General features: G+C 43.5%; 1 pseudogene; it reads left to right on the forward strand.

The window, feature by feature from the left end:
- Nucleotides 1-937: 937 nt before the first annotated feature.
- LOC140065430 (uncharacterized) lies at nt 938-22,864 on the forward strand (annotated as a pseudogene).
- The last annotated feature ends 2,261 nt before the right edge of the window (nt 22,865-25,125 follow it).

Genomic DNA, 25,125 nt, shown 5'->3' on the forward strand with positions numbered 1-25,125 from the left:
AGCCGCATAATAAAATTTGCATAAAAGTCTAATAAAAGTTGCTAAAAAAGTGCGGGGACGTGAGGATTAGCCCTTAAAAGGGCTATCCTCATGTCCCATTGATCCACCTACCAACCGATCTACCTTTGTAGGTAGATTTGTGGTGGTAGGTTCCCTTTAAAGGCGTGTGGAGACTTACAGCCATAGATGCTCCACTAGGGAATTCTGGGAAGTATGCAATACGTTTAAAAACGAGTTAAATGGAAAACAATACCTCCATTTGCTACCCTTACCACCATGTATGACCTACAAGAAGTCTAAAGATATGGTTTGGGATTAAGCCAAACCAGTAACACCTTAGAAAACGTATTTGCATACTTCCCAGAATTCCCTAGTGGAGCATCTATGGCTTTAAGTCTTCACACACCTTTAAGTTGGCCTTAACTGTCAATCTCTCCTTATGGAGATCACCTACTGTCTGACCCTAGTCAATAGCCTCTCACACAGCCAAATCAGTTCCCTAAGCTGTACTGAGGAGACCAGGTCGAAACAGTGTTGTCTACAGTTGGGAGTCTGTTCCTTCTGGAATAGATATTCTGGTTTGGCTTAATCCCACATCATGTTTTTAGACTTCTTGTAGTTCACACTTGGTGTTAAGGGGGCTGCCTTTCAAGGTAGAAAAAGGAAGCGTTGTTTTCTATTAAACACCTTGGAAAACGTATTTGCATTCTTCCCTGAACATCCTGAGGTAACGCTGAACCCTCTGAGCAGAGAATTCTGTCAGACCTGGACATGTGACCCCATGACTCCTCCCACAACCGGGGCTGGTCACATGACTATGACATCATCACAGGTCCTGTATGTGGAGGCGGCTGTGCAGGAGGAGGTAGAATTGTCATTAACCCCCTCATAACCACAATCCCTTATTACCAAAACATTTACTTTACTACATTTAGAGACAACATTTTTGGAAGAATTTATAAGACCCACAGTTGCCAAGTAACCTCTTGATTGCAGGAGTCACCTGCACCTGGATCTCACCAGGGCATCCATGATCCATGACCAAAGTTCTCTTACATGATTTATCTTCTCTTCTTTCTATTCAGGTTTCTACATTACTGGATCCTCTGCTCATCTACAACATTTTACTGACTGGACCCTCAAGGATGGATAAAGAAAGGGACAAGGTGGAGAGAATCTTCCAGCTCACCCTAGAGATTCTCTTCTATATTACTGGAGAGGTGAGAGATTGTGATGAGGTCACATGACATCATTATCTATGGGAATAACAGATGATAGGACTGGAGAGGTGAGAGATTCTGGAAATGTATGGAGGGAGATTTATCAATGTGTCTCTCCATAACCAGGATTACACAGTAGTGAAGAAGACCTCTAGTGGGCGCTGTCAGGCCCCTGTGTATGAAGGACGGGGGAGAACCCTGAGCCCAATCCCGGCTCCTCCACCTCACCCCCTGATACATGATGACATCAATGAGCAGAAGATCCTAGAAGTCACCCACAAGATGATGGAGCTGCTGACTGGAGAGGTGACACTGCTGGGAATGCTGGGACATTATACAGTAACGCTATGAAGGGATCTGGGTGATGACGGGATCATTGTGTGTGTCAGGTTCCTATAAGGTGTCAGGATGTGGCTGTCTATTTCTCCATGGAGGAGTGGGAGTATTTAGAAGGACACAAAGATGTGTACAAGGACGTCATGATGGAGGACCACCAGCCCCTCACATCAGCAGGTAATAGACAGGACTAAATCCACACGTCCTTTCATTATCTGTATGGAAAGAAGGAATTCAGTCTCTGTGTTTCCTGCAGGAATACTGATCCCCGGGGACGTGATGGAAGAGACGGAGCTGCCAGGTCAGTATGAACATATACTAGATCTCCTGAAAAGATTGTTATCCACATCCACATGAAAAGCCTTTATATAAAAAAATGTTGATTATGAGACCAATAACTTCATACTAAGGCCGCGTTCACACATTGCGTTTTGAAACGTATTACAACAGCTGAGGAGAGGAGATTTGTCTAATTACATTACTGCAGATTTCCTCTCCTCAGATGTTGTAATTCATTACAAAATGCAAAGTAAAAGAAACCAAAACGCAACGTGTGACCACGTCCTCAGGTATACGGACCTGTCTAAGGTGTCATTTTGTGCTGCACGAGATGACATTTTCTTTGCTACTTTTTTGGGACTGTACAACCTTTTGAGTGTTTTTTATCACATATTTATGTGTTAAATGGCCAAAAAAGTTGAGATTTGGGTGCTATTTAATGTTTTTGGGAAATGGGGATATTTTAACATGTTCATGATTTACATTTTTTTTAGACCCCATAGGCTACTTGAACCCTAGGGGATCTGATTGCCCCTACCATATTCTGCAATTCTACTCTTTTGCAGTATAGGGCAGGTAAGCAGGTGACAGACTGTTACAGGAAATCTTCCATTTGTTTTTATGCGTTGTCAATAAAACCTATCTTGAATATGCTGTAGCGACACTGATGCAGAAACATATCTTGTTTCATGCCTGGTCTGAGTGGTTTTGTTTAAAAAACAATTATAAAATTCAGGACCTTGGGAAAGCTGGGTTGCATTCATGCTGCCGTTCATAAACACATTACACAGAGCTTCCTAATCTGTCCAGACAAGACTAATCAACCTGAGCTGGATGACTATTACACATTAGCTGGGGGATGGTTCAGCGATTGATTACCTCTGCCTGTCAGGTACAACACAATGATTACATCATTCTCTGGAGCAGCACATAATAAGGGAAAGAGGTGAATCACTGGGGCAGCCACAGGAGTGACAGAGCCTCATTATCATAATTTTATAATTGTTTTTTTCAGCAAAACCACTCAGTTCACGGATGAAACAAGATATGTTTCTGCATCAGTGTAGCTACAACAGTCTCAAGGTACGTTTGGTTCATAATGTATAAAAGCAAATGGTAGGTTTCCTTTAAAGATCTGTTGAAATGACAAGCCCTAGAGTATCGCAGAGCTCCTGGTACACGGCTCGTTAAAACACAGAGAGTAATCAGAGCTGTATCTTATAATGAGCCGTGCATTTGTGTGAAATCACATGACCATGGACAGATTTCTATCCGCTGGAAGTAAACATAGAGGCTTTGTGGCGCAGGACAGCAAGCAGAGATCTAGAAAACCGTGAGGAATTGATACAGGAAGTATATCGGATCATTGTAAAACTTTTCCTTACACAAACAATATCAATTATTTGCTGAAAGTGGACAACCCCTTTAATAAATATGTTCACCCCATGGGGTTTGTGCACTATGGCGGCCGTGAGCTGCTATCAATATCACAATGCTACAAACTAATCTTTTTTTCTCGGCAGATGACTGCACCAGTAGCTCGGAGGGATGGCTGATCGCTTCAGATTTTAAAACAGAAGATTGTGAAGTTATACAAGATCCAGACGCAGAGCAAGATCCATCCTCAGAACTTCACAGCGATAATCTACCATCTACTCCTGTGTTATCTGCCCCATCTACAGAATCATCACAGATTGGGAAACAAAATTTAACCCCTAAATTAGATGTTGAACAACAAAGAATTCACACAGGGGAGAATCCATTTGCATATTCCGAAGGAAAAATTGCTCTTGTTACGGATCAAGAAAATCTAACCGGGGACAAACGTTATTTATGTTCAGAATGTGGAAAATGTTTTTATCAGAAATCAAATCTTGTTCTACACCAAAGAAGTCACACGGGGGAGAAGCCATTTTCCTGTTCAGAATGTGGGAAAAGTTTTAACCAAAAGTCTGATCTTGTAAGACATCAGAGAATTCACACAGGGATGAAACCATTTTCATGTTCAGAATGTGGGAAATGTTTTATATCCAATGCAAGTCTTGTTAGGCATCAGAGAATTCACACAGGGGAGAGGCCAGTGTCATGTTTAGAATGTGGGAAATATTTTAATCAAAAAGCAAATCTTATTCGACATCAGAGAATTCACACAGGGGTGAAACCATTCTCATGTGTAGAGTGTGGGAAATGTTACAGCTTGAAATCGGCTCTTGCTCGCCATCAGATCCTTCACACAGGGGAGAAACCCTTCTCATGTTTAGAGTGTGGGGAAAAATACAGTGATAAATCTGAACTTTTTAAACATCAACAAACTCAGCACATACATACAATGAATTTCCGATATACATGTTCAGAATGTGGGCAGTGTTGTAGCAATAATTCAAGCCTTGTACGACATCAGAGAATCCACACGGGGGAGAAGCCATTTTCATGTTCAGAATGTGGGAAATCTTTTTATCAGAAATCAGATCTTGTTATTCATCAGAGAACTCACACAGGGGAGAAGCCATTCGTATGTGCAGAATGTGGCAAATGTTATAGCGATAAATCAAATTTTCTTCGACATCTGAGAGTTCACACAAAAGAAAAGCCCCTTTCTTGGTTGTAATGGGGGAAATATTTTGTGGATCTAAATTTTTTCCCATTAAAAAAAAAAAAACTTAAAAGCTCGGCAGACAGAGTTCATGGGCAATGCCATGCTGGTAGCTATAGTGACAGTTCGCTGGGGCCCCCACTGGTCATTCCTGTTATCCTACGACTTCTGTCCTCCAAGAGACTCTGACTTGTCGTATGCTGCTTGGATATGTAGTCAGCTGTTTCCTCCATTCCCAAATAATTATTGAATTGTTCTCAATAAATATAATTGTGATTTTTCTGTATCTGTATTTTTTGGGGGGAATCTGGATGTAATACATGTGGATCATATATTTTCTCATATCTTAAAGGGATATTTCTTCTTTTTGTCATAGAATGGAAAATGTATCACTTTCTGATATACATTTATTTCATATACAGGCAGTCCCCGGGTTACATACAAGATAGGGACTGTAGGTTTGTTCTTAAGTTGAATTTGTATGTAAGTCGAAACTGTATATTTTATCATTGTAGTTCCCGACAATTTTTTTTTTTTGCCCCAGTGACAATTGGAGTTTCAAATTTTTTTGCTGTAATAGGACCAAGAATTATCAATAAAGCTTCATTGCAGACAATTTTAAGCTGATTATTGCAATCTGGGACTATTTTAAAGCATCCAGAGAGCTTCACCAGAGGTCACAGTGGGCAGAGGGGTCCGTCTGTAACTATGGGTTGTCTGTAAGTCGGGTGTCCTTAAGTAGGGGACCGCCTGTACATGCGTTTGGTGTGCACACATGACATATGCATCAAAGAAATACATGGGAAAAATGGTGCACTTTCACTGTGGCCAAAAATTATAACTCTACATAGCTCTCTAGCTGTAACTAAGCCACCTGTTTATAGATGATGGCTGCCTGTCTCTACGAAATGTGTAACATGACTGTCTGTCCCTAGGTGCCTGTCTGTAGGTGATATGTCACATGGCTGCCTGTCTCTAGGTGATGTGTAACATGGCTGCCTGTCTCTAGGTGATGTGTAACATGGCTGCCTGTCTCTAGGTGATGTGTAACATGGCTGCTTGTCTCTAGGTGATGTGTAACATGGCCGCCTGTCTCTAGGTGATGTGTAACATGGCTGCCTGTCTCTAGGTGCTGTGTAACATGGCAGCCTGTCTCTAGGAGATGTGTAACATGGCTGCCTGTCTCTAGGCAATGTGTAACATGGCTGCCTGTCTCTAGGTGATGTGTAACATGGCTGCCTGTCTCTAGGTGATGTGTAACATGGCCGCCTGTCTCTAGGTGATGTGTAACATGGCCGCCTGTCTGTAGGTGATGTGTAACATGGCTGCCTGTCTCTAGGTGCTGTGTAACATGGCAGCCTGTCTCTAGGAGATGTGTAACATGGCTGCCTGTCTCTAGGCAATGTGTAACATGGCTGTCTGTCTATGTGATGTGTAACATGGCCGCCTGTCTCTAGGTGATGTGTAACATGGCCGCCTGTCTCTAGGTGATGTGTAACATGGCTGCCTGTCTCTAGGTGATATGTCACATGGCTGCCTGTCTCTAGGTGATGTGTAACATGGCTGCCTGTCTCTAGGTGATGTGTAACATGGCTGCCTGTCTCTAGGTGATGTGTAACGTGGCTGCCTGTCTCTAGGTGATGTGTAACATGGCCGCCTGTCTCTAGGTGATGTGTAACATGGCTGCCTGTCTCTAGGTGCTGTGTAACATGGCAGCCTGTCTCTAGGAGATGTGTAACATGGCTGCCTGTCTCTAGGCAATGTGTAACATGGCTGCCTGTCTCTAGGTGATGTGTAACATGGCTGCCTGTCTCTAGGTGATGTGTAACATGGCCGCCTGTCTCTAGGTGATGTGTAACATGGCCGCCTGTCTGTAGGTGATGTGTAACATGGCTGCCTGTCTCTAGGTGCTGTGTAACATGGCAGCCTGTCTCTAGGAGATGTGTAACATGGCTGCCTGTCTCTAGGCAATGTGTAACATGGCTGTCTGTCTATGTGATGTGTAACATGGCCGCCTGTCTCTAGGTGATGTGTAACATGGCCGCCTGTCTCTAGGTGATGTGTAACATGGCCGCCTGTCTCTAGGTGATGTGTAACATGGCCGCCTGTCTCTAGGTGATGTGTAACATGGCTGCCTGTCTCTAGGTGATGTGTAACATGGCTGCCTGTCTCTAGGTGATGTGTAACATGGCTGCCTGTCTCTAGGTGATGTGTAACATGGCTGCCTGTCTCTAGGTGATGTGTAACATGGCTGCCTGTCTCTAGGCGATGTGTAACATGGCTGCCTGTCTCTAGGTGATGTGTAACATGGCTGCCTGTCTCTAGGTCAGGGGTCTCAAACTCGCGGCCCGCGGGCCAACTGCGGCCCGCGGGACAATATTTTGCGGCCCCCACCTGCATGGAGAGGGCAGGTCGCGCTGCATGGAGAGGGCTCACGGGCCGAGCCCTCTCCATAGCCGGTAAGCCTTTGCTGCATATTGCAGCAAAGGCTTACCGGTAACACCCGCGATCGGTGCTAGTACCGATCGCGGGTGTTTTCACAGCGATGGCTGCCGGCAGCCTCAAAAAGATAGCGGCGCATGGGCGCCGCCATCTTACCTGGGATCTCCGCTCCCCGTGACGTCATCGGGGGGCGGCGATCCGTCTCCATGGTAGCCTCGGGTCTTCCGAAGACCCGAGGCTATTTCGTTTTAACCCCTTCATTACAATGTGCTAATAGCACATTGTAATGAATGAGGAGGAAAATCCCCATATATTGCCATACTGTAGTATGGCAGTATATGATAGGATCGATCAGACAACCTAGGGTTAAAGTACCCTAGGGAGTCTGAAAAATAGTATAAATAAAAATACAAAAAAGTAAAAAAAAAAAAAATGATAATAAAAAAACCTAAAATTTCAAATCACCCCCCTTTCCCTAGAACTGACATAAATATAAATAAACAGTAAAAATCATAAACACATCAGGTATCGATGCGTCCGAAAATGCCCGATCTATCAAAATATGATAACGTTTTTTCAATGCGTTTAACCCCGTAACGGAAAATAGCGCCCAAAGTCGAAAATGGCACTTTTTTGCCATTTTGAAAAATATAAAAAATCTATAAAAAGTGATCAAAAGGTCGTACAGTCCTAAAAATGATATCATTGAAAATATTATCAAATTTCGCAAAAAATGACACCACCCACAGCTACGTACACCAAAGTATGAAAAAGTTATTAGCGCCAGAAGTTGGCAAAATCAAAAAAATTATTTTTGTACAGGAGGTTTTAATTTTTGTAAAAAACATTATAAACCTATAACAAATTTGGTATCCCCTTAATCGTACCGACCCAAAGAATAAAGTAGACATGTCATTTGGAGCGCTCAGTGAAAGACGTAATATCCAAGCCCACAAGAAAATGGCGCAAATGCGTTTTTTTCATCATTTTCATTGCATTTGGAATTTTTTTCCCGCTTCCAAGTACATGGCATGGAATATTAAATACCATCTCTATGAAGTGCAATTTGTTATGCAGAAAACAAGCCGTCACACAGCTCTTTACGTGTAAAAATAAAAAAGTTATAGATTTTTGAAGGTGGGGAGTGAAAAATGGACATGAAAAAACAGGAAAGGGCCCGTAACCGGTTAATCCCCTTCCCTCCGGTACTTGAAGAAGATGAAGTCGCCGCTCTGAACGCACTTGGTGCAGGTCAGAGCGGCGACTTCATCTTCTTCGATGGGAGGCAAGTACCGGGGGGGAGGGGGGAATGGAGTGTCCTGGGCTCAGTGCGGTAGGAGCTTGGGACCCCTCGGTGCACAGGACGCGTTCATAGAGAGAACACGTCTCCCAGCTCGGGGCTTTCCTTGCGCTGGGAGACGCCATGACATTTAAATCTGAATAATGATATTTTGTAAGAGCATTTTGTGTGGAAAACTTGATGCGGCCCAGCCTTACCCAGAGTCTACCTCCAGCGGCCCCCAGGTAAAATGAGTTTGAGACCCCTGCTCTAGGTGATGTGTAACATGGCTGTCTGTCTCTAGGGGATGTGTAACATGGCTGTCTGTCTCTAGGTGATGTGTAACATGGCTGTCTGTCTCTAGGTGATATGTAACATGGCTGTCTGTCCCTAGGTGATGTGTGTGAGAGATATACTTCTCTACAAGAAGAACGAAAACGGAAGCCATTTAGTCTTATCCGGGGGTTATTCTGACCACGGTTCAGCCAAGACATGATTCAGACTTCATTTTGTGTGAACTGTTTAGAAAGTACTGCGTCTTCGCTATTGTTACCTTATCTTTTCTGCAGCTTCTCTGCGTGAAGGCCATGTTGTGACTTATACAGAGCTAACACAAGGACAATTACTATAAACATTCTGTTTATATGAGAACAAGGCCTCTGGAAGAAACCGTACATAGTTCAACATTTTGGAAGAATATCTTAAAGGAGATGTTCTGGTATATTGATTATAGCCAATAGTATTTCAGTATTTTATCACCTTTTCATGCCCCTATGCTGATGATTTTATGTATTTTATATATGCGGCTGTGCGCAAATAAACATTGCGAATTTTCTAAGAGACTGGTGAGTCTTGGTTCCTGCTGTCATCCCGGTACCTGTCTAAAATTCGAAGATCACCTTACAACTCCATGCAGGGCAGTTTAAGCCCTAGATAAAGATTTCTTACATGTGTAACATTGCCGTCTGTCTCTAGGTGATGTGTAACATGGCTGCCAGGTTCTGCGGCAGATGAGATGTGTATTATGAGGTTCTGCAGCAGCTGAGGTGTGTATTATTAAGTTCTGTGGCAAATGGGGTTTACATTATTAAGGTCATTGGCATTTGACCAAATAACTCTGGGGGAAGTCGGCGCAAGTCTTGAGGTTGAGCATGGGAAACTAATGTGCCTGGGAAAGGGGTGCCAGAAATTCCTATTGTCGAATGTACACCACACACACACATATCTGCCATGACAACACTCAGCACTGCTACATCTACAGAACATGACTAAATCACATCACACATTAGCTTATTGCTAGCACTTGCGATTATTTGCCCTAATCCATCACTATCACACCTTCGCACGAGCGCCAGCGTATGATAAATATGCCCTAATAGCTCTATGCACACCCAATAACATTAACTTATAAATTACTTGTATTTGTTCATAGCCAGACAACAAACACATGAAAATAAAATGTCATATGGTCCATGATAAGCCCCATCTGCCATACAGGGGTTCCCCTTCACATCTCAACGATCTAATACGTAAAGGATAAGTACATCAATAGATCAATACATTGCGTAGACAACAAGATGCAGTTATATATCACTAGACAAAACTGTATGGAAACAAAGTAACTAGATATACTGACCACTGGGTTAACAAGAGCCCAGTGGGCCCTGATGCAAACTTAGAATCAGGGCCCCATGTATCTAATTGCATGATACTGGCCCTCATCCTTCACATTTTACTTCAAAATACACATATACGAAATATAGGCTACACAGACATATGCACATTGCTTTGAAAACATTATACCTGATTTTTCAGCCTCGTCAGTTGATTTTGCGGACCCATAGACTTCAATTGGCTTCCGTGATCAACATCAGTAAAAAAAATAGGACATTTTAGAATTTTTTTCTCGGGCAACGGATCAGTGAAAATACAAGTCAATGTGAAAACACCCATAGAAATCAGTGGCTTTGTGAGTGTCAGGGCTCAGGGTCAGGTGACCCCCTGGACCACCGCGGGAGATGGTACTGACACCTGGGACCGGAATCTAAGTGGCACCTGGTCTTCACCAGAGCCTGCCGCAAAGCTGCGGTGGTAGCCAAGGTTGAGGTACAGATTCAGCGGAGTCTCAGAGTCAGGCACAAGCAGTCAGGGCAGGCGGCAGAGATTCAGAGGTCAGGTCCAGGGTCACGACAGGAGATCAACGCAGAGACTTGGAACGGGAACAAGGAGCAAGGAAGCTTTCTCTAAGCGCTATGAGCTCAAAGATTGGACGGGGGTTGATGGGAGCAGCGGGTCTTTATGGGAAACCCGGAAGTGCCAGAGGAGAGGTCAGTGACAAAGTCACTGGGTATCGGCAAAGGAAGTCCAGCCGGTTAGAGGCGAGAGGCTTTGTTACGGAACAGAAGGAACAGGACCCCATGTAATCCTGCTCGTCTTTGACCCTATCTGGCCACCAGTAGTAAGGCCTAGTGAGAACAGGAGCCAAGGCAAAAGTGGATTTCAACCTTGAGAAAGCCTTTTCAGTCACCGAGGGCCAGAGGCGAGGATTGGAGCCCTTCTTGGTGAGTGCTACAATACGACACACCAGAGTGCAGAAATGTGGGATAAAATGCCAGTAATAGTTCGCAAAATCCAGGAACTATTGTATGGCTCGTAGACCTTCTGGGTGTGGCAACTGAAGAACCACAGACAGTTTGGCAGGATACATCTGCAGACTTTTGTCGGGGATAATGTAGCCAAGTAAAGGAAGGCTCCGCTGGTGAAATTGACATTTTTCAAACTTGACGTAGAGATGATTAGCCCGTAGCCGACCAAAAACTTGATGTGCATGTGACTGATGGGTCTCGAGGTCTGGGGAATACACCAAGATGTGGTCCTGGCAGACCACAACACACGTATACAGCAGATCCCTGAAATTCACAAAGACAGCTGGGCAGCTCCTGGAAGACAGCTTGAGTCCAATTGGCATCACTGATGTTAGGGAAATATCCCCGTCTCTGATGTGATGTGTGGGTCCAAATCATTGTATAGTACGAGCTGCTCGGTGAACCACTCAGACCTTCACATGTTTGAGAGAATTCCCATTTATTTAGTCAAGAGAGAGTTTTTATAGGTTCTTGGGACAATAGCCTTCAACAGGATGTATTAGTGTAAAATGATCTGTGTACGCGGGGGATGGTACTAAGCATAGTAAAACACATGGTATGTGAACACAATAGAAAATGGATTCTATTCCCTCACACTAAGTACTCAAAATGTTGATCACGAGTGTTAGAACCTGCGCCAGCCGGAGAGGGAGACTTGCGTATGAAGCCTATCTGAAGGTTCTCTTTAATATACTCGGACATGGCAGCTGTCTCAGGATCTGAAAGAGGATAGATACGTCCTCTTGGAGGAGAGGCACCTGGCAGAAGATCCACAGAGCAATCATAGGGATGATGCGGTGGCAAGGTCTCTGCATGCAGGTAGACCCTCCAAGGACTTGGGAGACACAGAGGATGTCAAGACAGGAAGAGGCGTGACTGGCATTCTGGACCCCAACACAGGATCTCCCCCGTCTTACACTTGAGAACCGGAGCATGAAGTTACAACCATGGAAGACCCAGGAGGACAAGACGTAAAATGACAACTTTTCCTTGTGAAGAACTCCCACTTAAAGATAGACAGGTTCAGTGTGGTATCGGAACGGATCGGAGAGAAGCTGACCGAGGAAATGACAAGAGGTTGCCTGAGCGGAACCACCGGAATGTGATGCCGGGCGATTAGGGTGGCATTCACAAAGTTCCCCGCAGAACCAGAGTCAAAGAATGCACAGGAGTGCTGGTACCGACACCGAAAAGCGCAGGAACTGTCAAGCGTTGAGAAGCTGTATTCACACCTAGGGACACTTCTACACATTACACACGCACAGCTCCACTATACAGACATTATACACACACACAGCACTGCTATACACACATTATACACACACACAGCTCCGCTATACACACATTATACACACACACAGCTCCGCTATACACACATTATACACACACAGCTCCGCTATACACACATTATACACACACAGCTCCGCTATACACACATTATACACACACACAGCTCCGCTATACACACATTATACACACACACAGCTCCGCTATACACACATTATACACACACACAGCTCCGCTATACACACATTATACACACACACAGCTCCGCTATACACACATTATACACACACACAGCTCCGCTATACACACATTATACACACACAACTCCGCTATACACACACACAGCTCCGCTATACACACATTATACACACAAAGCTCCGCTATACACACATTATACACACACAGCTCCGCTATACACACATTATACACACACACAGCTCCGCTATACACACATTATACACACACAGCGCCGCTATACACACATTATACACACACAGCACCACTATACACACATTATACACACACACAGCTCCGCTATACACACACTATACACACACACAGCTCCACTATACACCCATTATACACACACAGCTCCACTATACACCCATTATACACACACAGCTCCGCTATACACACATTATACACACACACAGCTCCGCTATACACACATTATACACACACACAGCTCCGCTATACACACATTATACACACACACAGCTCCGCTATACACACATTATACACACACAGCTCCGCTATACACACATTATACACACACACAGCTCCGCTATACACACATTATACACACACACAGCTCCGCTATACACACATTATACACACACACAGCTCCGCTATACACACATTATACACACACACAGCTCCGCTATACACACATTATACACACACACAGCTCCGCTATACACACATTATACACACACACAGCTCCGCTATACACACATTATACACACACACAGCTCCGCTATACACACATTATACACACACAGCCCCACTATACACACATTATACACACACACAGCTCCGCTATACACACATTATACACACACAACACCGCTATACACACATTATACACACACAGCTCCGCTATACACACATTATACACACACAGCTCCGCTATACACACATTATACACACACACAGCACCACTATACACACATTATACACACACAGCACTGCTATACACACATTATACACACACAGCTCCGCTATACACACATTATACACACACAGCTCTGCTATACACACATTATACACACACAGCCCTGCTATACACACATTATACACACACACAGCTCTGCTATACACACATTATACACACACAGCTTTGCTATACACACATTATACACACACAGCTCCGCTATACACACATTATACACACACACAGCTCCGCTATACACACATTATACACACACAGCTCCGCTATACACACATTATACACACACAGCTCCGCTATACACACATTACACACACACAGCTCCTCTATACACACATTATACACACACAGCTCTGCTATACACACATTATACACACACAGCCCTGCTATACACACATTATACACACACAGCTCCGCTATACACACATTATACACACACAACTCCGCTATACACACATTATACACACACAGCTCCGCTATACACACATTATACACACAGCTCCGCTATACACACATTATACACACAGCTCCGCTATACACACATTATACACACACAGCTCCGCTATACACACATTATACACACACAGCTCCGCTATACACACATTATACACACAGCTCCGCTATACACACATTATACACACAGCTCCGCTATACACACATTATACACACACAGCTCTGCTATACACACATTATAACACACAGCTCTGCTATACACACATTATACACACACAGCTCCGCTATACACATTATACACACACACAGCTCCGCTATACACACATTATACACACACACAGCTCCGCTATACACACATTATACACACACACAGCTCCGCTATACACACATTATACACACACAGCTCCGCTATACACACATTATACACACACAGCTCCGCTATACACACATTATACACACAGCTCCGCTATACACACATTATACACACACAGCTCCGCTATACACACATTATACACACACAGCTCCGCTATACACACATTATACACACAGCTCCGCTATACACACATTATACACACACAGCTCTGCTATACACACATTATAACACACAGCTCTGCTATACACACATTATACACACACAGCCCCACTATACACACATTATACACACAGCTCCGCTATACACACATTATACACACACACAGCTCCGCTATACACACATTATACACACACAGCTCCGCTATACACACATTATACACACACAGCTCCGCTATACACACATTATACACACACAGCTCCGCTATACACACATTATACACACAGCTCCGCTATACACACATTATACACACACAGCTCTGCTATACACACATTATAACACACAGCTCTGCTATACACACATTATACACACACAGCCCCACTATACACACATTATACACACAGCTCCGCTATACACACATTATACACACACACAGCTCTGCTATACACACATTATACACACACAGCTCTGCTATACACACATTATACACACACAGCTTTGCTATACACACATTATACACACACAGCTCCGCTATACACACATTATACACACACACAGCTCCGCTATACACACATTATACACACACACAGCTCCGCTATACACACATTATACATGCACAGCTCTGCTATACACACATTATACACACACAGCTCTGCTATACACACATTATACACACACACAGCTCCGCTATACACACATTATACATACACAGCTCTGCTATACACACATTATACACACACAGCTCCGCTATACACACATTATACACACACACAGCTCCGCTATACACACATTATACACACACAGCTCCGCTATACACACATTATACACACAGCTCCGCTATACACACATTATACACACACACAGCTCTGCTATACACACATTATACACACACAGCTCTGCTATACACACATTATACACACACACAGCTCCGCTATACACACATTATACACACACAGCTCCGCTATACACACATTATACACACACAGCTCCGCTATACACACATTATACACACACAGCTCTGCTATACACACATTATACACACACAGCTCTGCTGCAGACTCTCTGTACATCCTGAGGTAATGCTGAACCCTCTGTGTAGAGAATCCTGTCAGACCTGGACATGTGACCCCATGACTCCTCCCACACACGGGGCTGGTCACATGACTATGACATCATCACAGGTCCTGTATGTGGAGGCGGCTGTGCAGGAGGAGGTGAGGGGTCGCAGCTCTTCTATCAGGGTTACAGGGATACGGGGAGGGGGTGACCGGGCCCATAAGAAGAGAGCGGCGGCGGCTGTCACCATGTAATGTCTCCAAGTTATCATCAAATAAGTTACTGGTTGTCACTGGGAGATGTTTCTGGACTAAGAGCTTCCATATAGTTACACTGTGACACCAGCTCCAGGCTCTGGTATATAGAGACGCATCTTCTCACATCTCTACATATCACTACATTATCTGCTCATTCATACAGTTACATTGGTTTAATAAAAATGTATAAGATACAAAATAACAGCCCCGCTCCCACACATTTGCTTTGCATTTTCTACATTGAATCCAGATAAAGTATTTTTTTTTTTCTTGAAAGTATCGTCCTTGACTAAAGTTGTCTTCAGTTTCTGATATAATTTGTCTCATCTTATATCCATTCAGGTTTCTACATGATAGGATCCTTTACTAATCTCAATTGGCCCCTCAAGGATGGAAAATGAGAAGGACAAAAGGATGGATAAAGAAAGGGACAAGATGGAGAGAATCTTCCAGCTCACCCTAGAGATTCTCTTCTATATTACTGGAGAGGTGAGAGATTGTGATGAGGTCACATTACATCATTATCTATGGGAATAACAGATGATAGGACTGGAGAGGTGAGAGATTCTGGAAATGTATGGAGGGAGATTTATCAATGTGTCTCTCCATAACCAGGATTACACAGTAGTGAAGAAGACCTCTAGTGGGCGCTGTCAGGCCCCTGTGTATGAAGGACGGGGGAGAACCCTGAGCCCAATCCCGGCTCCTCCACCTCACCCCCTGATACATGATGACATCAATGAGCAGAAGATCCTAGAAGTCACCCACAAGATGATGGAGCTGCTGACTGGAGAGGTGACACTGCTGGGAATGCTGGGACATTATACAGTAACGCTATGAAGGGATCTGGGTGATGACGGGATCATTGTGTGTGTCAGGTTCCTATAAGGTGTCAGGATGTGGCTGTCTATTTCTCCATGGAGGAGTGGGAGTATTTAGAAGGACACAAAGATGTGTACAAGGACGTCATGATGGAGGACCACCAACCCCTCACATCAGCAGGTAATAGACAGGACTAAATCCACACGTCCTTTCATTATCTGTATGGAAAGAAGGAATTCAGTCTCTGTGTCCCCTGCAGGAATACTGATCCCCGGGGCCGTGAAGGAAGAGACGGAGCTGCCAGGTCAGTATGAACATATACTAGATCTCCTGAAAGCATAAGATGATTGTTTTCTAAATTTAACTTCTTAAAGTGGGTTTTCCACGGAAGAAAATTCTCACATTTTAACCCCCCATTGATGTTAATTTAACACAATGAAGATCATTTTAACCCATTACTTTACAATTTTACTTAGTTTTATTCCTGTTTTAGCTGTTTATCACTGTTTAGGTTGCTCAGTGCAAAATCCTAGGTTGTGGGCGGGGTCTCTAAGCAAACACATTTTATCCATCTAGTCCTGTGGGGTGGCAATGTGGTTAGATAATCAGGGTAGAAGGTGTGCACTTTCATCTGGCTTCTGATATTGTTCTAGTGTCTGACACAGAAAGAGATCATAGATGCATGAGATTACACGGTGGCTGACAGACTTTTATACTGTGAGCTCTGCTACATCTCACAAATATGTGCCTGCCTCCCCCTTCCCAGCCACTCGCTCCTCACGATCGCCAAGCAGGAAGTAATCAGTGGGTGTCTCTGAGCTCCATGCAGGGGACGTGACTACAGACAGAAATCTCAGCTCCACGATCTCACACAGGAATCCAAGATGGCGGTACGACTCTTAGTCAGAAGTTACAGGGTTGTGTCTAGGGGAAACTGAAATTGTGTACAGCAGAACTGATAGAGACAGGTTGGACTTATATCTGTGAAATGTTGCATTTTTGTTAACAGTGAAATAGAGAAAGTGTTATTTTGTTATCCTGAGAACATATAAGAAACTTGTCTGACGATGATTGGTATTACTTCGGGCATAAATAAATTTGCTGCTATTGGTTGGTCTGCATTGACCAGCCAATAGCAGCGATCATGGATCGGGGGATGAAGAATCCCCTCCAGTCTATTACAGCACTCTTTGGGAAGGGGTTTAAAGGCTATACACCGGATAGAGCCTAACTTGCTGATCAGTGGGGGTCTCAGTGCTCAGATCGCGAAAACGAGGCATCTGTCTGAGCCGTGGACAGGGCCTAACTTTCCTTTGTGGGAAAACCCCTTTAATAGCTCGGACTTGGAGAGACTTACTTTAAAGTTGCTGGGCCAAATTTCCTGAACTCCTTCAGGACAGCTGGAAAGGGGAGTTGGGAGCCAACTCATGAACACTGGGATGATTCTGAAGGTCCACAGTCAGCTTTTCCATAGTCAGTACATATAGGAGGGGGGGGGGGGCAGAGGGCAGTCTTACGGGTGCCATTTCTAATAGGGAAGGGATCTGAGATAATACCATTCATTCCCACCTGTGCCGTAGAACCTGAATAAAGTGCCCTCACTAATCCCAAAAATCAGGGACCGTTCCTGATCAGTGACAGAGAGGCCGTGAGCAACAGAGTTTTGAATGAATGAAGCCCATCTGGTCATTGTGGATATTAGAGGGAATCAGAGCCTCCAACTGGTTAGCCATTAACTTAGTGAGCAATTTAATATCAACATTAATGAAAGATGGGCTGGTTGTTCGTGCTTATAGAATGATCCTTCTCAGGTTTAGGGATGACAGTAATTACTGCCTGTAAGGTTTGGCGCAGAATGGGAGCAGATATGGAAATGTAGATGAATATGCGTGTTAGGGGCTAGAGGTAGAATCTGACAAGGGTCCTTGGAGATTGTATATTTCGCAGTAATACGCCTAAAAAGTAATGTGTATTGCGTGTGGATCATGAGTCAGATGTTCTGATAGGTCTCAGACGTGGGGTATATACAGTGGTGGCCAAAAGTATCGGCACCCCTGCAATTCTGTCAGATAATACTCGTTTTCTTCCAGAAAATGATTGCAATCACAAATTCATCGGTATTAATATCTTCATTTATTTTGCTTGCAATGAAAAAACACAAAAGAGAATGAAAAGAAAGTCAAATCTTTGATCATTTTACACAAAACTCCAAAAATGAGCCGGACAAAAGTATTGGCAGCCTCAGCATAATACTTGGTAGCACAACCTTTAGACAAAATAACTGCGAACAACCACTTCCGGTAACTATCCAAGAGTTTCTTACAAAGCTCTGCTAGAAGTTTAGACCATTCTTCTTTGGCAAACTGCTCCAGGTCCCTGAGATTTGAAGGCGCCTTCTCCAAACCACCATTGTGAGATCTCTTCACAGATTCTATGGGATCCAGGTCTGGACTCATTGCTGGCTACTTTAGAAGTCTCCAGCTCTACTTTCATCTGACTAGAGAACATTCTCCCAAAACGTTTTTGGCTTTCTCAGGTAAGTTTTGGCAAACTCCAGCCTGGCTTTTTATGTTTCTGTGTAAGAAGTGGGGTCTTCCTGGGTATCCTACCATACACTCCCTTTTCATTCAGACGCCGACGGATAGTACGGGTTGTCACTGTTGTACCGTCGGACTGCAGGGCAGCTTGAACTTGTCGAGGTTCTTTATCCACCATCCGCACAATCTTGCGTTGAAATCTCTCGTCAATTTTTCTTTTCCGTCCACATCTAGGGAGGTTAGCCACAGTGCCATGGGCTTTTTAACTTCTTGATGACACATGTGCATGGTAGATACAGGAACATTCAGGTCTTTGGAGATGGACTTGTAGCCTTGAGATTGCTCAGGCTTCCTCACAAGTTTGATTCTCCATGCTCAATGTGGTACACACACAAGAAGTTGAGTCCATTTCAACTGGCTGTAAGTGTGATTTAGTTATTGCCACCACCTGTTCGGTGCCACAGGTAAGTTGCAGGTGCTGTTAATTACACAAATTAGAGAAGCATCACATGATTTTTCAAACAGTGCCAATACTTTCGTCCACCCCATTTTATATATTTGGTGTGGAATTATATCCAATTTGTCTTTTTGATAATTCTTTTTATGGTTTTTCCATTGAAGACAAATTAAATGAAGATAACAATACCAAAGGAGATATCTGGTATCACGTCCCATACCCTGGAGAAGTCATAGTTTTTCAAGGGGAAATCGTAGGGTTCTGGTATCACTGGATCCGGGTGAATCCTTGGATTGCATTGATACCAAACCTGACCTATTTGCTATGGTCCTATCCAGAGATAGGATGCTAGAGCCTCAATAGACAACTGGAGGGAAAATCAGCTCAAGTCTTCAGAGACGATGGGGCTGGGGAAAGTCTTTGAAGCTCGGCACCCACCTGAGCCAGGTAACACTTAGCTAGCTCCTTTAGGCTAATTAAGCAGAGGCTGGGGGAAAGTGGGGTATTTGTAACCCGCAGTCCCCGGGTTACATACAAGATAGGGTCTGTAGGCTTGTTCTTAAGTTGAATTTGTATGTAAGTCGAAACTGTATATTTTATAATGGTAGATCCAGAAAAAAAAAAATTTTGCCCCAGTGACAATTGGAGTTCCAAAATTTTTTTGCTGTAATTGGAGAAAGGATTATGAATAAAGCTTCATTACAGACACTTTACAGCTGATCATTGCAGTCAGGCTCTATACTAAAGCATCCAGAGAGCTTCACCAGAGGTCACAGTGGGCAGAGGGGTCCATCTTTAACTATGGGTCGTCTGTAAGTTGGGTGTCCTTAAGTAGGGGACCGCCTGTAAGGCGCTATTTATCACAGAGAGGTTGTAAAGGAAATCTACCATTTGTTTTTATGCATTGTGAACCAAACATACTTTCAGAATGCTGTAGCTACACTGATGCAGAAACATATCTTGTTTGATCCCTAAATTGAGTGGTTTTGCTGAAAAAACAATTATAAAATTAGGATAATGAATCTCTGTCGCTCCTGCGGCTGCTTTGGCACTTCTCCTCTTACCCTTAATATCAAAATATTATAAAATGTTATGTTTTCTTGGCAGATGACTGCAGCAGGAGCTCAGAGGGACGTCTGATATCTTCATATTATAAACCAGAGGAATTTGAAGTCTCAGGAAATACATATAAAAAGAAAGATCCATCAGCACTACACAGCAATGATCTTTCACCTGTTTCTTTGTTATTTGACCAATCTTTTTCATCATCACAAACTGGGAAAGGAGATGTAATCCACAAATTAGATGGTGAACAACAATTAATTCACACAAAAGAGAAGCCATTTTCATGTTCAGAATGTGGGAAATGTTATAGCACTAAATCAATTCTTGCTAGACATCAAATAATTCACACTGGGGAGAAGCCGTTTCCATGTTTAGAATGTGGGAAATATTTTAGCCAAAAATCAGGTCTTGTTAGTCACCGAACAATTCACACAGGGGAGAAGCCATTTTCATGTTCAGAATGTGGGAAATGTTATAGGTTGAAATCAGATCTTGTTCAACATCAGAGAATTCACACGGGGGAGAAGCCATTTTCATGTTCAGAATGTGAGAAATGTTATTGGTTGAAATCAAATCTTGTTAAACATCAGAGAATTCACACGGGGGAGAAGCCATTTTCATGTTCGGAATGTGGGAAATGTTTTAATTCAAAATATAATCTTGTTAAACATCAGAGATTTCACACTGGGGAGAAGCCATTTACATGTTCAGAATGTGGGAAATGTTTTATCCAAAAAGAAGATCTTGTTAAACATCAGAGAATTCACACGGGGGAGAAGCCATTTTCATGTTCAGAATGTGGGAAATGTTGTAGGTTGAAATCAGATCTTGTTAGACATCAAATAATTCACACTGGGGAGAAGCCATTTACATGTTTAGAATGTGGGAAATATTTTAGCCAAAAATCAAGTCTTGTTAGTCATCGAACAATTCACACTGGGGAGAAGCCATTTTCATGTTCAGAATGTGGGAAATGTTATAGGTTGAAATCAGATCTTGTTCAACATCAGAGAATTCACACAGGGGAGAATCCATTTTCATGTTCAGAATGTGGGAAATGTTTTGTCAGAAAATCAGATCTTGTTAAACATCAGAGAATTCACACTGGGCAGAGGCCATTTTCATGTTCAGAATGTGGGAAATGTTTTAATTTAAAATATAATCTTGTTAAACATCAGAGATTTCACACTGGGGAGAAGCCATTTTCATGTTCAGAATGTGGGAAATGTTTTATCCAAAAAGAAGATCTTGTTAAACATCAGAGTATTCACACGGGGGAGAAGCCATTTTCATGTTCAGAATGTGGGAAATGTTATAGGTTGAAATCAGATTTTGTTAAACATCAGAGAAGTCACACAGGGGAGAAGCCATTTTCCTGTTCAGAATGTGGGAAATGTTTTAGCCAAAAATCAAATCTTGTTAAACATCAGCGAATTCACACTGGGGAGAAGCCATTTTCCTGTTCAGAATGTGGGAAATGTTTTATCCAAAAACAAGATCTTGTTAAACATCAGAGTATTCACATCGGCTAGACGCTATTCTCATGTTTAGTATGTGGGGTAAACTACAGTCACAATTCGGCTCTTGTTAAGCATCAGAGAATTCACAAAGGAGAAAAAACATTTTCATGTTCAGAATGTGGGAAATGTTATAACCACAACTCAGATCTCGTTAAACATCAGAGAAGTCACACTGGGGAGAAACCATTTTCATATTCAGAATGTGGTAAATCTTGTAGCAATAATTGAACTCTTGTCAGACATCAGAGAATTCACACGGGAAAAGACATTTTTTAGTGTAGGTTGTGGGAAATGTCACAGTGATTAATCAATTTTCTTGGCTGTAATGTGGGAAATATTTGATCTATTCAACCTATTAAGTCACATATAGTCAATAATCAGTGGTCACTTAGAAACCAAATATTTTCGGAAGGTCAAACATACAGAATATTGCACATGGATTTTGGACATGCAGTGGTTTTTGCAGTACAAAAGTTGAGCATCAGGGCAGCAAAATCACAGCATAAAAACAAAGCAGCAACCAGATGATTTCTGCAGGTTTGTAAATGGTTGTGGAATGGTTGTTGGGGGTAAATTCTTCCATGTGTGCAGATAGCCTTACTCTTCAAAGAATCTCACACAAAGACAAAATCCACTCGCATTCAAGTCTAGAAAATATTGTAGCCACAAATCACATCTTCTTTATCATCGAGTGAAGTGAGTGACATCTCGCTGGGGCCTCCACTAATGACTTCTGTCCTCCAGGAGACTCTGACTTGTCGTACACTGCTTGGATATGTAGTCATGGATTTCCATATATCTGTACAGTTAATGTTTCCTTTATTCTCAAAAAAACAAAACTTTTTTATTTTTATCAATAAAAAATAGATTGAGAATCACAGAGAAAGACTGCGATCTCATTTATGAAAATTGTTTCATGTACACGATAATCTCTAATATTTTCACATGTATGCGCTGGGTGAGCACACAAGACATGTCCATGAAAGCAAAACATAAAAAATGGCGCAGTGTCTTTAGGTGATATAAGACGAAAATATGCAAATACATCTTCTAGGATGGGATAAGTAAAACTTTGCCTCAGTACTATCTTGAAAAACAGCCCCCTAAAAATCAAACCTGCCTTACAAGAAGCCTGGTAATAATACTTAGGATAATAACCAATAAACCAGTATATCTATTCCGAAAGGAACCAAATTTCCAAATGTTGACAACACTGTGAGGTGATGAGCGAACATGAACCGCAAAGTTCAGGTCCCTATTGAACATTGCGGATTTGGGACACATCAGCCAAAACCTAAAGTTTTCAGTCTCAAGCAACCACAGCCATGCGACCAATAAGTAGTGATCTGGTTGGACAAAGTGCTTTCAACCTCACAAGGGGGAGGTTATAAAACCCCTTGTGGGTGGGAGCACATGGTCAGTCTGGAGAGAGTATTCCAGAATCTAGTCTAGTGTGCAGCTCAGCCAGTGCTGCAGAGTCAGTCTTCCAGATCAGGTAGCAGAGGTGTCTGTGGCAAGCTGCCTGACACCTTGGGCAGTCAGGAAACTTATCCCAGCCTGAAGGTAATATCCAGGCTGTGATCAACCACCTTCATGCGGACCTGCACTCTGACTAGCTATCTTCTTCCATCTGAAGTTTGCTGCTGTTAAGCCCGTTGTCTGCCGTTTACTGTTCCAATAAAGAATTGTAAGTTATTCTGCACCAAAGTGCTTCTGTGTGATCTCTGGATCAGGCTGTTCACCATCACAGGCTCCCTATCCTTCATCATATGGGATCCCTATATAGCCATCAAGGTTGACCTTTCTTGCACAAATCTGCTGCTGGAGTCCTGCCACGCTGTAGACGACGAGTTCCCAAGGCCGCACTAGCCAGTCACTCAGATATTACGGGCCCCGGCTTCCTCCAGCCATCAGAAAAAGGTCAGGGGTATTTTGCAAGTGGCGTCACAATCCGGATATCTACTTCTGTACCTTATACTTGCACTAAGAACTGTTGTTTATTGAACTGATTTGTCTAAACCTTCTGCTTATCGGAATAAGGCTCTACTGTGATTGAACAGTTATTTTGTGCTGCCTTGTGCTGTCAAGCGCTGCTCTAGCACCTACAGGGTTAATACCCGCAAATAACTGTGTCTGCTCTGCTGTTTCCATGCTGCTGGAGCGTTGCTCCAGCACTGGAAGGGTTAACCACTGCAGAAACCAGCCCCTTTTTTGTCGGCCTGGGTCTTGGTTCGAGCAGACGTCTGTAGAAGGAGAGTCGAGTCTGTTCCCAGATAACATTAAGATCTTGGACCAACTCTTCCAACGCAGGAACATCCAAAGGCACAGAAAGAGGAAGGCTTGGGTGCTGACCATAGAAAATGAATAATTGAGCTGAGCCTATGGCAAAAGAGTCAACCAGTCATCCTGACAGGAAGGGAAAAGTTATGTCAGCTGTGAGAACCGGATGTCTATCTGAATGGCCAGAGTGAAGCAGATCCTGTGCAGACAGTGCATCTTTGATTTGGCTTAACAGTCCTTTCTTAAAGGTGCCAGTCAAGGCCGCTTCATTCCAAGAGAGCTTGGAGGCCAGAGTGTGGAATTGAACTGCATAGTGTTTAACTGACAGGTTCCCCTTGGCGCAAGGTCGACAGAGTGATCTCCGCAGAAGATGCCCGGGTTGGTTCCTCGAAAACAGACCAGAATTCCGGGAGAAACACGGTGATGTTGGCCGTGACGGGCTCATTTCTGTCCCAGAGAGGTGTGGCCCATGCCAGGGCTTTCCCGGAGGGTAGGCTGACCACAAATGCCACCATAGACCTCTCTGTGGCGAACTGCGTAGGCATCAACTCGATGTGCAAAGAGCACCGGATGATGATGTCCCTGCAGGACTTGGCGTCTCCGTCATATTTGGATGTCATTGTCACGGGTCCTCCTGCGACCCATATCGCAAGTCACGGGCTCACCCGTGCCCCTCATGCCCAGCCAGCGCAGCGCCCACGCCAATCACCTGTCCCCAATTCTGTTCCGACTCCCGCAGCTGTGTGCCAGCCTGCAAAGATTTAAAGGGCCAGCGCACCGCTGATAGGTGCTGTCCATTTCCAGGAAATTGTAAAAAGCCGGACTCTCCTAGCATTCTCTGCCGGATCTCCATGCTTATGCCGCTGAGATAGCTTGTGTCCATGTATTTGGATTTCCCGT

The sequence above is a fragment of the Engystomops pustulosus genome, chromosome 6 (assembly GCF_040894005.1).
Source record: "Engystomops pustulosus chromosome 6, aEngPut4.maternal, whole genome shotgun sequence".
Taxonomy (NCBI): Eukaryota; Metazoa; Chordata; class Amphibia; order Anura; family Leptodactylidae; genus Engystomops; species Engystomops pustulosus.